The following is an 11,820-nucleotide window of genomic DNA, read 5'->3' on the forward strand; positions in this document are numbered from 1 at the left end:
ATGCTAACAACACATCGGTGGCTAATGAGCTAATACACAACGTGAATAACTGTTCAAAACACTTCAACTAAGTTAACGTTAGAAACGTCTTCAGCTTCTCACGGAAGATATGCAGAAAATGTCCAGGTGAATACTGTCGGTTAGATAGCATAAAGACCATGAATAAAGACACAGACGACATACTTTTTATGGTTAACTCCGGTCAATTCCGGTCAACTCCTCTGAGCCGTGTTTACTTCCTATTTGGGCGAATATCATTGGCACACTTCAAGTCAGGTGACGCTGGAACTTGTTGTTGATTGGTTTGCGGTATAGTACGCCATAGCATTTGCCTGATTAGTTTATCAAACATAAGTTTAGTTTTCATAAAAATATGATCGAATTGAGACTGCCAACAAACGGAAACTTGCTCAGAAAAAATATATTAAGTTAATGTTAAAAAAGCAGCTACTCTATCGCTGAGGATCGATCATTCAAAAACAAAAACAGATAGTGACCTTCGGCCCACCGCCTATGAGATTTCTACCAGTTTTTTCCCCCGTTAAAAGTTGTTGTTTTTTTTTTCCTTATCCACTGTGAGGGTCTGTAGCAACTCATAATGTAATAATGGCTCATAATGTAATAACGCTTCATAATGTGATAACAGAAATGTAATAAAAGTTCATAATGTAATAATTGGCTCATAATGTAATAAAATCATGAGTGTATAACGTAATAACAGCTTTGTGAATAATGTAATAACTTACAATGTAATAAATTACATTATGAGCCTTACTGGCGCCGCTCATAATGTAATAACAGCTCATAATGTAATAATGGCTCATATTGGAAGAAAAAGTGTTGCATTATCATCATTTTTAGGTCAAAACTTTGTGTTTGTGTTTGACTATGATTTGTTTATAGATGGCGCGACAGTAACCAACTCAAAAGCCAGCTGGAGAAGAGGGTGGACTAGGGAAGAAGGAGGGGGACTGTAGTTCATGTAGTTTAAAAGAGTATTTCCTTTGTTTAATATTGCTACAATAAATGCAGGACACAATAACTTCTACAATAAAAACACATTTAAGATTGGTCTTTTCAAATAAGTAAGTGAACACTCTCTCCTTCCATACAACCTAGTGAAGACCTTCCAGTCAAAATGTTGCTGTTATTTTATTGTTGGTCTTAATGCCAATTTAATAAAGACTTTTAATAAGCATTGTTTTCCTACTACTTATGTTAAATACATGATAGCAGCGTAACATACAACATCAATTTACTTTATGTTGGAACTTGTGCAAGAATGAGAAGAGCGTTTTAGAACCATGTAATAACAATGGACCAGCTCAAAAGTTCTTAAAATGTAAACACAGCCTGTCAGGACACCCAAGTAAAAACATAAGTCCAAATAAATTTAACTAAACAATATGCATAAATAATACATAACCATGAATCATAGTTGCCAACAAAAATCAAGTCCAGGGGACTCCATTTGTCAGTGACTGTGCCAGTGTTCACTCAGATCAAGGTCAAGGTCAAGGTCACATTTATTTCTATAGCACATTTAAAATGACGGAAGTCACCAAAGTGCTTTACAAGGACATTGTGAAAATTACAATACCACACAAATAGAATGATAAATATCAAAAATATAAAAACAGATACAAAATACCAAAAACAACAACATCAATTACACATAGAAAAACCTGAGACAGAGCATACGTATATCACACACAAGTCAAGTCTGGCTCACAGCGGGTTCAAAAGCCAACGAGAAAAGGTGAGTTTTTAGAGATGATTTAAACCTTTCCAGGGATTCTGCATGTCTAACATGCAACGGCAAGCTATTCCAGAGCTTGGGAGCAGCCACTGAAAATGCTCGGTCGCCTTTGGTTTTAAGCCTTGATCTGGGCACTTCAAGCAGCAGATCACCTGAAGACCTAAGGGCTCTGACTGGATTGTGAGTTTTTAACAGCTCCGCCAGATACTGAGGGGCCAATCCATGTAAGATTTTAAAAACAAACAACAGAATTTTGAAATGTATTCTAAAATGAACAGGAAGCCAGTGTAAGGACATCAGAACAGGTGTAATATGGTCCCGCTTCTTGGCGCCAGTCAGGAGGCGAGCCGCTGCATTTTGGACTAGCTGCAGGCGACAAAGGGAGCACTGATCTAAACCAACATAAAGAGAATTACAGTAATCAAGTCTTGATGATATGAAGGCATGAATGACCCTCTCCAAATCCTTGGAAGATAAAAAGGGCTTAACTTTAGCTAGCAATCGAAGCTGGTGAAAAGAACCTTTCACAACCGAGCCAATTTTTTTTTTAACATTTAGATCAGTGTCCAGAGTCACACCAAGGCTTTTGATCGACCCACTGATATTTGTGGTAAGGGTGTTCAAATGATCAAAAAAGTAAGTAGAACATTCTGCATGTCCAAACACAATAACCTCAGTTTTCTTATTGTTCAAATTAAGATGGCTTTTGCTCATCCAAAGCTTGATGTCAGTCAGACAGGCTAATAAGGGATTCAGCGAGTGCTCACAGTTCATTTTTAGAGGGAGATAGATCTGTATATCGTCCGCATAACAATGAAATGATATATTATGCTTATGAAAAATGGACCCAAGAGGAAGCATATACAAAGTAAACAAGATCAAGGCTTAACGAGTTTTTTGTTTTTTTTTCTTTTAAAGAAAACTTTACTTCTTCCAATGAATGTCTTTAATATGGACCCATCCAAAGGATATATGTTTAGTCATGATCCAGGCTGTAATCCACCTGGCATTTTGGCTGAAGAGCTGCCTGATATTGGATGCAAGGCCACTATTGCGTCCAGCCACTCTGTATAACCTACTAATACTTATGCAGCAGTCTTCATCCGTCATAATATTTAAACTTTACACCAACTGCTTACCTGCAACAATCAGACAGTGGAAATGAGCATGGCATTCTCAAAGGCCCAAAATACCTAACACGGGTGCCACCTAGTGGCTCAACTTTATACATCTTACATAATAAAATGTGAGAATGCAATTACGATTAAATAACTCTTGGTTTCACTAATTTAGTTTACTATGCGCTGAAACCCATGCCGTTTGCTTTATTTGCACCTTTAAGATGTAAAAATGATAATGCATCAGTTTTCTCACAATATGAGCCATTATTACATTATGAACTGTTATTACATTATGAGCAATGCCATCATGAGCCGATTATTACATTATGAACTTTTATTACATTTAAGTTATTACATTATGAGCCATTATTACATTATGAGTTGCCCAAAGTACAGAGGGATGTCGTATGCTGTAAAGCCCTGTGAGGCAAATTGTGATTTGTGATATTGGGCTTTATAAATAAAATTGATTGATTGATTGATTGAGATACTGGGGTCGGGGACCATGTTGGAAATAAGCGGTGGAGGAAAGACATCAGAGGAGGGTTAGTCTTGCAGAAGTCCACAGTCATCTTTCCCTCATCTTTCTAATGTTGAGCTGCTGGTTGTTCAGTCTGCACCACCAAACAATTGTCCACCAAGTCTCTGTGTTCCTCATCCGGTTGTTCACCCCATATTGGCAAAATCATCAGAGAGATTCTGCTGGTGGCATGATGATTCAGATGAGTTGTCTTCAAAGTCAGAGGTGTAAACAGGAGGGGGAAGAGGATGGTTCTCTTAGGGGGCGCTTATGTTGTCATCTCAGTTCCTGACACACACTTCCTCAGTCTTACAAATTGTGGCCTGCTGGTCAGGTAATTCCTTATCCAGGAAATTAGTTTAATAGCAAATGATAGTATGCCACTTTATTGTAGCATCACTTGACCTGCACACACTTTGCCCTTTTCTAGAGATTATCAAGGCAACATGACATTCACTCGAGTCAGGGCAGTGCCCCCCTAATCGAGTGATATAAAACAGCCACAGCTGCTCAGTTAACAGCTAATCTGGCTTTGTCAAGTTTGGATTGGAGCCTCCATCTACAGCGCTGGTTTTATCAACACAGGTGAAGACTGTTAACAAATTAGTGTGGAGCATAAGACACTGGTTAAAAAATTTATGTAGCAAAGAACAGATAGTTGATAAATTGTAAGGTTCCATCAGGGGTCACAACGTTGAGGATGGCGCTGGAAATGGCGACACGCAGCAGCAGCTCTCGTGTACTCTGTGGTTTTTAACCTGTTTTGTTGTTGTTTTGTCATTACTAACATTCAATCTTTTAAGTTGATCTACAAGTGATAAGTTGCAACTATGCCTCACCTCAGTTTCACGGACCTTGCTGTCCTCTGGATACTTTATTCCACCTTATGTGCGGACTCTGTGAGAACAGTGAGCCTCTCCAGTATGGCTGGGAGTTTCTCCTACTCCTTCGTGGCTCCGGAGTGGGTGCTGTGGACTCCTCGGTAGTATTCCCCGCAAAGATCATCCGGCAGGATCATTTGGGGGACCAGAGGTGGTCATCCAAGCCGACAGGCGTGAGGAAAAGGGGGAGATGCGGTGGTGTTTGCCAGCGCCTGAAAAGACAAGGTCTTCACCCTGCCAACCATTATGCTTGCCAACATCCAATCTCTCCGAAATAAGGTGGATGAGCTTCAAGCCAACGTAAAGTTTCTGGAGGAGTATAAAAGAGCTTGCCTCCTCGCTATCACAGAAACCTGGCTGAAGGATCACGACCCACAATCCGATCTTGAAATCGACGGCTTCGGAGAGCCTCTTCGCCTGGACAGAGACTGCACAGAGACGAGCAAGTCACTTGGGGGTGGCTTGGCTCTCTATGTCAATCGGAAATGGTGTGGAAATGTGGTCGTTAGAGAGAGTCTTTGTGCCCCTGACATTGAACTCCTCTCTGTTTTGCTTAGACCCTTTTATTTACCAAGGGAATTCACTCAGATATTTGTCACACTGGTATATATTCACCCTAAAGCTAATGCGAACATTGCTACTCAAGCTATCACCCGCGTAGTACAATGGCTACAAGCTATATCACCTGATGCACCGAACTCTATCATGGGTGATTTTAATAACTGCAAACCAGGGAAATCTCTGGGAAACTTTTTCCAGTATGTGACTTGTGCGACAAGACTTACTAAGTGCTTGGATCTTTGTTATGGTTCCATGAAAGGGGCTAATAAATCTCTCTGGAGAGCTCTACTTGGTGCTTCTGCCCATAATGTTGTTTATTTGGTTCCGTCCTTCAAACCAGTCCTGAAGTGGCACAAGCCGGAACAAAGATTAGTTCCGGTCTGGTCGGAGGAGTCTATTGAACAGGATTGTTATGCCTGCACAGACTGGGATATGTTTAAGAACTCATCTGAGAGTGTGGATGAGCTCACAGAAACAGTGTCTGATTATGAGAATTTTTGTGAGGGGTTAATTATTCATAAAAAATCAATCTCCATCTTTCCGAACAATAAACCATGGGTCTCAAAATCAGTCAAAAACACTATTAATAAGAGAGACATCAGTTTTTATTCAGGTGATATGGACACATATAATGAGCTATGGAAGCAGGTCAGGAAAGAATTAAAACTTTCCAAGCAGTGATACAAGGATAAGGTGGAGAACTTGTTTAGCACTGGCAGCTCACGCCCTGCATGGGAGGGGGTGAAATCCTTGCTGGGGATGCAGTCCAAAAAGTGTAACATCTCCTTAAATGACAAAACTGACAAATGATTTGAAAATACATTCAAACTGTTTCAATGTCCATGATTTTAGTCATGAACTGTCTGTGTTTAGGGCTTTAGAGCAGAACAGCGCAGTCCATGTTGATAAGGGGAGGGTAGAGAGACTGTTTCGGGGTGTTAAGGAGAGGAAAAGTCCAGGTCCTGATGGAACTGGAGGTCGGGTCCTAAGGAACTGCACCGAACAGCTGGCAGATATCTTCAGCTTCATCTTCTCCTGGTCACTCCAGCTCCACAGAGTCCCCCGCCTGTGGAAGGACTTGATTATTGTCCCTGTGCCCAAAAATAACTGCAGTAAGACTTTGAATGACTTCAGACCCGTGGCAATTACCTCCCTGGTGATGAAGTCCTTTGAGAGGATTGTGAAAGATGATCTTATGAACACTGTTCAGGCAGATTTGGATCCTCTTCAGTTTGCCTATCGGCTGGGGAGGGGGGTTGATGATGCAATAATCACCCTTCTTAATATGATAATGGCGCATCAGATGGTGCTAAAAAATTTTTCCATCTGCTCTTCATCAATTTTACATCTGCTTTTAACTGTATTCAGCCCCATATCTTAGCCGAGCTTCTTTTAAGCTATAATATCGATAGGGGTCTGATTTACTGGTTGTTGGATTTTTTAACTGTCAGGTCACAACGTGTGAGGGTCAATGGCGTCTTGTCCGACGCTCTCTTCTCCTCCACTGGCTCACCTCAGGGATGCGTTCTCTTTCCACTCTTATTTGTGCTATACACAAATTTATGTCAGAGTTCACATGAGAAGCGTCATGTTATAAAGTTTGTGATCGTGTCCCTCCTTAGTCATGTCGACCCTGAGCCTGGCCCCGTAGTGGAGGAATTCATTCAGTGGTGCAAGTCATCTTTCCTTCTCATTAATGTTTCCAAAACTAAGGAAATGATGATCAATTTTGGGAAGTCCAGTGCAGTCACCACTCCCCTGTTGATCAGCGACCAAGCTGTAGAGAGGGTCCAGCAGTACAAATACCTCGGTACAGTGATTGACGACAGGCTGTCCTTTGAACATCAGGTCAATGCCGTGTGCAAAAAAGCCATCCAGCGCATGTACTTTTTACGCAAGCTCAGGAACTTGAACATAGACACTAGGTTCATGAGAATGTTTTATGCCTGTTTTATTGAATCTGTTCTTACATTTGCTTTTATCTGTTGGTTCGAGTCAATCAGCTTGAAGAACCGCAACAAACTTCAGGGCATTGTCAAAGTGTGCAGTAAAATTGCTGGTACTCCACTGACAGACATCTCTCTTTTACATAAACCTAGGTCCCTGAGGAAAGCAAAACAAATCTTGTCGGACCCCAGTCATCCCCTGGTATCAGAATTCCAACTGCTCCCATCTGGACGCAGATTTTGTATGCCCAGATGTAGGACAGGCAGATTTAAAAAGTCCTGGGTTCCAGCGGCCATTGGCCTTTTAAATAATGGATGATTTTTAGCCTTTTTTTAAGCCATTTTAAGGTGTATTGCACGCACTGTGGTCACTTTACCTTTTTATGTTGTTTACTATTTATTGTTATTCTCTGTTGTATTTTGTGGATTGCTTATTTGAACTCTAATTGTCATTGTTATTTCTATTGTTCGGCTGCTGGCTGCACCACAAATTGCCCCTCGGGGACAATAAAGATATCTTGAACCTTGAACATAATTGTCTTAAATTTATTCATTCATTCAACCTTTATTTGAACTCAGACATACATTGAGGTAGAGACCTCATTTACAGTATATAAGTGGAAAAACATAAACAACAAATAGTCACAAATAGATCAGAAACATACCGAAATAGATGCTTGTTGGTCCTATATGGGGCCTTTTTTAATTTTAGATGGTAGAATAAAGATAATTACTTTAGTCTGGTAGAGCAGGGTGTAAAGGCCAGTTAATGACACCCAGCAGAATCAGTCAGTGACATCCACCACCCAGCCCTCATTAAGCAAACCCTGTAGATTATTTTGCCAAGTCACATCAATAGGCTGATGAGAAAGTTTCATCTTATTAAAATTCCTGCAGATTGAATGGCCTGAGGGGCTGCTTAATTTAGCTTAAAAGCATGAATCCAGTGACAGAGGTCTGTTTTTGTCTTTGACAAAATTAGGTAAAGTCTGTGTGCATTTTAAGGGATTCTAACAGTGTCAGTCAACCAATGGAAGAACAATAGAAGAACAACGCCTGCTCCGCACATTATGTAGTGCAGGATGGATGGATGGATGGACTGAGCAGGTTAAGATATGTTGTCATGCAGGAAGGAGAGGGCATTCATTAACTGTCACTATTACCCAAGGTTATTGATAGAGCAAATACAGAAATAGGATCATCAAACCTCATTGTGCTTGGGTATTTTTGGGATATGATTTTGCTGGTGTTTCTCGTGCTGACTGTGAGCTATTTTCAGGGAGCTTGATGTGTATCCATGTGATTTCAGCAGCAGAACCAGTTGTTTTATATATCAAATGATCAATGATAGCTGACATTCAAATGACAAGTCACTGGACTACAACATTCTATATTCTCTGTATTGTTAGAAATCTGATCTTATTCAAAGTCCTGGCTCAATATAGAAAAATGCTTAAAAAGCTTATTTGTTTCCTAGCAGAGAGTCAGATGAGAACATCCATAACCCTCTCATATTTGTATGTTGAATATAAGTCTACAGCTGGCCAGCTAGCTTAGCTTATCACCAAGACTTGAAACATACTGAAACAGCTAGCCCAACAAAACATAATATGCTAATTGGTATGCTTGGAAGGATTGGATGGATTTTGTTGTGGTTGGACACAGTCAGGCCACCTTTTTCTTTACGTCAAGTTTAACCCTTTAAAAACGGACATCCCATGGAGGTCGTGGGACATCGTTGTTTGCATGATCCTGCTTAAATCAATCATAAACAAAAACCATAATAGCTTGAGAATTCATTCTTTTTGCAGCAGACAGCTAAGACTTCTGTCTTCCTCATCATCACATCATGACCTTACGTTACCTTACCTTCATTCTGTGAAACATGGTATTTTGCCATTGTTATGCTGAAATATGCTCAGGAATTTCTCTGTAATGGTTGGGGTAGATTGTTGTTTGCATAATGATGTAATGTATATACACTGAACAAAAATATAAACCCAACACTTTTGTTTTTGCTCCCATTTTTCATGAGCTGAATTCAAAGATCTAAAACATTTTCTATATACACAAAAGACCATTTCCCTCAAATATTGTTCACAAATTTGTCTAAATCTGTGTTAGTAGCACTTCTACTTTGCCGAGATAATCCATCCCACCTCACAGGTGTGGCATATCAAAATGCTGATTAGAGAGCATGATTATTGCACAGATGTGCCTTAGGCACAGAGATACCGTGACAAGATCCTGAGGCCCATTGTTGTGCCATTCATCCACGACCATCACCTCATGTTGCAGCATGATAATGCACGGCTCCATGTTGCAAGGATCTGTACACAATTCCTGGAAGCTGAAAACATCCCAGTTCTTGCATGGCCAGCATACTCACCGGACATGTCACCCATTGAGCATGTTTGGGATGCTCTGGATCAGCGTATACAACAGTGTGTTCCAGTTCCTGCCAATATCCAGCAACTTCGCACAGCCATTGAAGAGGAGTGGACCAACATTCCACAGGCCACAATCAACAACCTGATCAACTCTATGCGAAGGAGTTGTGCTGCACTGCGTGAGGCAAATGGTGGTCACACCAGATACTGACTGGTTTTCTGACACCCCCCCCCAGAACCCCCCAATAAAGCAAAACTGCAGATTTCAGAGTGGCCTTTCATTGTGGCCAGCCTAAGGCACACCTGTGCAATATTCATGCTGTCTAATCAGCATCTTGATATGCCACACCTGTGAGGTGGGATGGATTATCTCAGCAAAGGAGAAGTGCTCACTAACACAGATTTAGACAGATTTGTGAACAATATTTGTGGGAAATGGTCTTTTGTGTATATAGAAAATGTTCAGCTCATGAAAAATGGGAGCAAAAACAAAAGTGTTGCATTTATATTTTTGTTCAGTGTATATTGATCTAAAATAAAACTATTACAGCTAGAGCATAACTTTGCAGCAGAAAGCTGAGACATAATGTCATCATTGCGCTATAGAACGTGTGATGCAAAACCATAGAAAAAACGGCAGTGGCACCAGAGGAATGAATGATGAATCTATCACAACGCCTTTGCACTCTGTGCATAAAATAAGTATATCTCAAAAACTAAATGATGTACACATTTCAAATAACTTATGGAGTGTTTAGAAATATTTTGTTTGGATCAACATGTTCTGTGTTTTTATTTTTAATTGTTTTTTTTTTAAATACACAATTTCAATACTTTTATCAATTATTATTTTTGGCTTATTTGGCTTACAAAAGGTTTTTTGACTTACATAACCTTTTAACTTAGGTTGTATAGATTTTAGGGATATGAAGCATTTGAAGATACTCCAAGACATTACATCACAATAAGCAAAATTATCAGTGTAGGTAGTGCACCATTATCAGTATCTGTGCAACCTAGTAAAGTGTCTGTTTCCATATCTATACTCAAGGAAAAGGCAGAGTGTGAACCAGGTGTGGGTGGGTCTTAACCTGGAAATAGATTGGACCTAGCCTTCAGCCTGAATTAGATATGGGTTGATCAGAAATTGCTATATTTATTATGTATTAGAGACCTATTTTACAGGACAGCTTTGGATTGAGCTTCTTCTTTTTATCACAAAAGTAAGAGAGTATAGACAGCTACCTAAATGAGGATTTCTCTCATCATGAGTATAGATATTGACACATTTGCTCGAATGATGCTTGTACATACACATGAATGAATTCTGTGGGAGTTGAAGCTCAAAACTGCTATTTCCTTGACTTGTGTGCCTTCACTGTAGTAGGAAAAAACTTCCACAGGACTCCGATATAAAAGATAAACAAAATTTATTCCATAGGTTTACAGGAGTGCTCAAATTCTCTTTCCTGGGACTTCCGGGTAATGGCGTGCTAGGGCAGACGTGCAGAGGAGAGCTCCTGAGCAAAGTCCTTTTTATTTGTAAATTTACGCCTGTTAAGTGACCATAACCGTACACCGACGACCTCCCTTTCCTAAACTCACGTTCGGTATGTCGGACAAAGGCAGAAAAGACAAGACGTCGACCAAAAGTAACGTTACTGAAGAGGGACGCACCACGCGCACAATGGCGGCAGAGCAGCTAACGCTAGCCATGTTGGTGACTGAACTTGAAAAGAACCGGATTAACATCACGGAAGAGCTGACAAACCTAATTAAGACATCGCTTTCGCCGATTCAGACAACGTACGAAGCACGCTTTAACGAGGCAGAAGGACACGCTCACAGACCACAGTGACCGGATTTCCACGCTGGAAACCTCCATGGCGGAGCTGAAAATAGGCAGAGGTGTTTGAATCTCAGGGTCCTTGGGGTCGTGGAGGACAGCGAGAGGGGACAATGTCCACTGAAGTTCATGTCTGAACTTTTGGTCAAAGTGCTGGATGACGAAAGTCTCTCCAAACCCCCAGAGCTGGAAAGATGCCACAGAGCGCCAATGCCTAAACCGAACCCTAACACACACCCGCGGCCATTCATCCTCTGCTTCCACCGCTTTCAAGAGAGAGAGCGTGTCCTCCAACTGGCGATAAAGAAGCGCCAGCTCTTTTACGAGGGCAAAAAATCCTTATTTTCCCGGATCTGAGTGCTCAGCTGGCGACCAAGCGCAGCGCCTACAAGAAGGTAAAATCACAGTTTTATGAGAAGGGGATTAAGTTCGGCCTGCGATACCCTGCAACGCTTGTGATTTACTTCGAGGGTTCTCAGCACTCATTCAGCTCTGCCGAGGCTGCTGAGACGTTTTACAATCAACACTTCGGGCTCTAGTTTCACAGACCGGGTGAGGCGGGGGCGCAGCGCACCTGCGCTTCGCCAACTGGGTGTGGCCAGGAGGATTTTGCAAGTTTGGCACACTGTGCGCCTGGCGCAGCTACTCCTCTTTCCCACCTCCGTCCCTCCTACCTGCGCAAGTCGGAAAGAGGGAGGAGAGAAGGCGTGGAGTGGGTTTTACACACATCACACCAATCAAAAGAGCCCCTCTCCTCGCCCTTAAATGAGAGTTGCGAAGGCGTAATGAGAGTTTA

The sequence above is a fragment of the Epinephelus moara genome, chromosome 12, assembly GCF_006386435.1.
Source record: "Epinephelus moara isolate mb chromosome 12, YSFRI_EMoa_1.0, whole genome shotgun sequence".
Lineage (NCBI taxonomy): Eukaryota > Metazoa > Chordata > Actinopteri > Perciformes > Serranidae > Epinephelus > Epinephelus moara.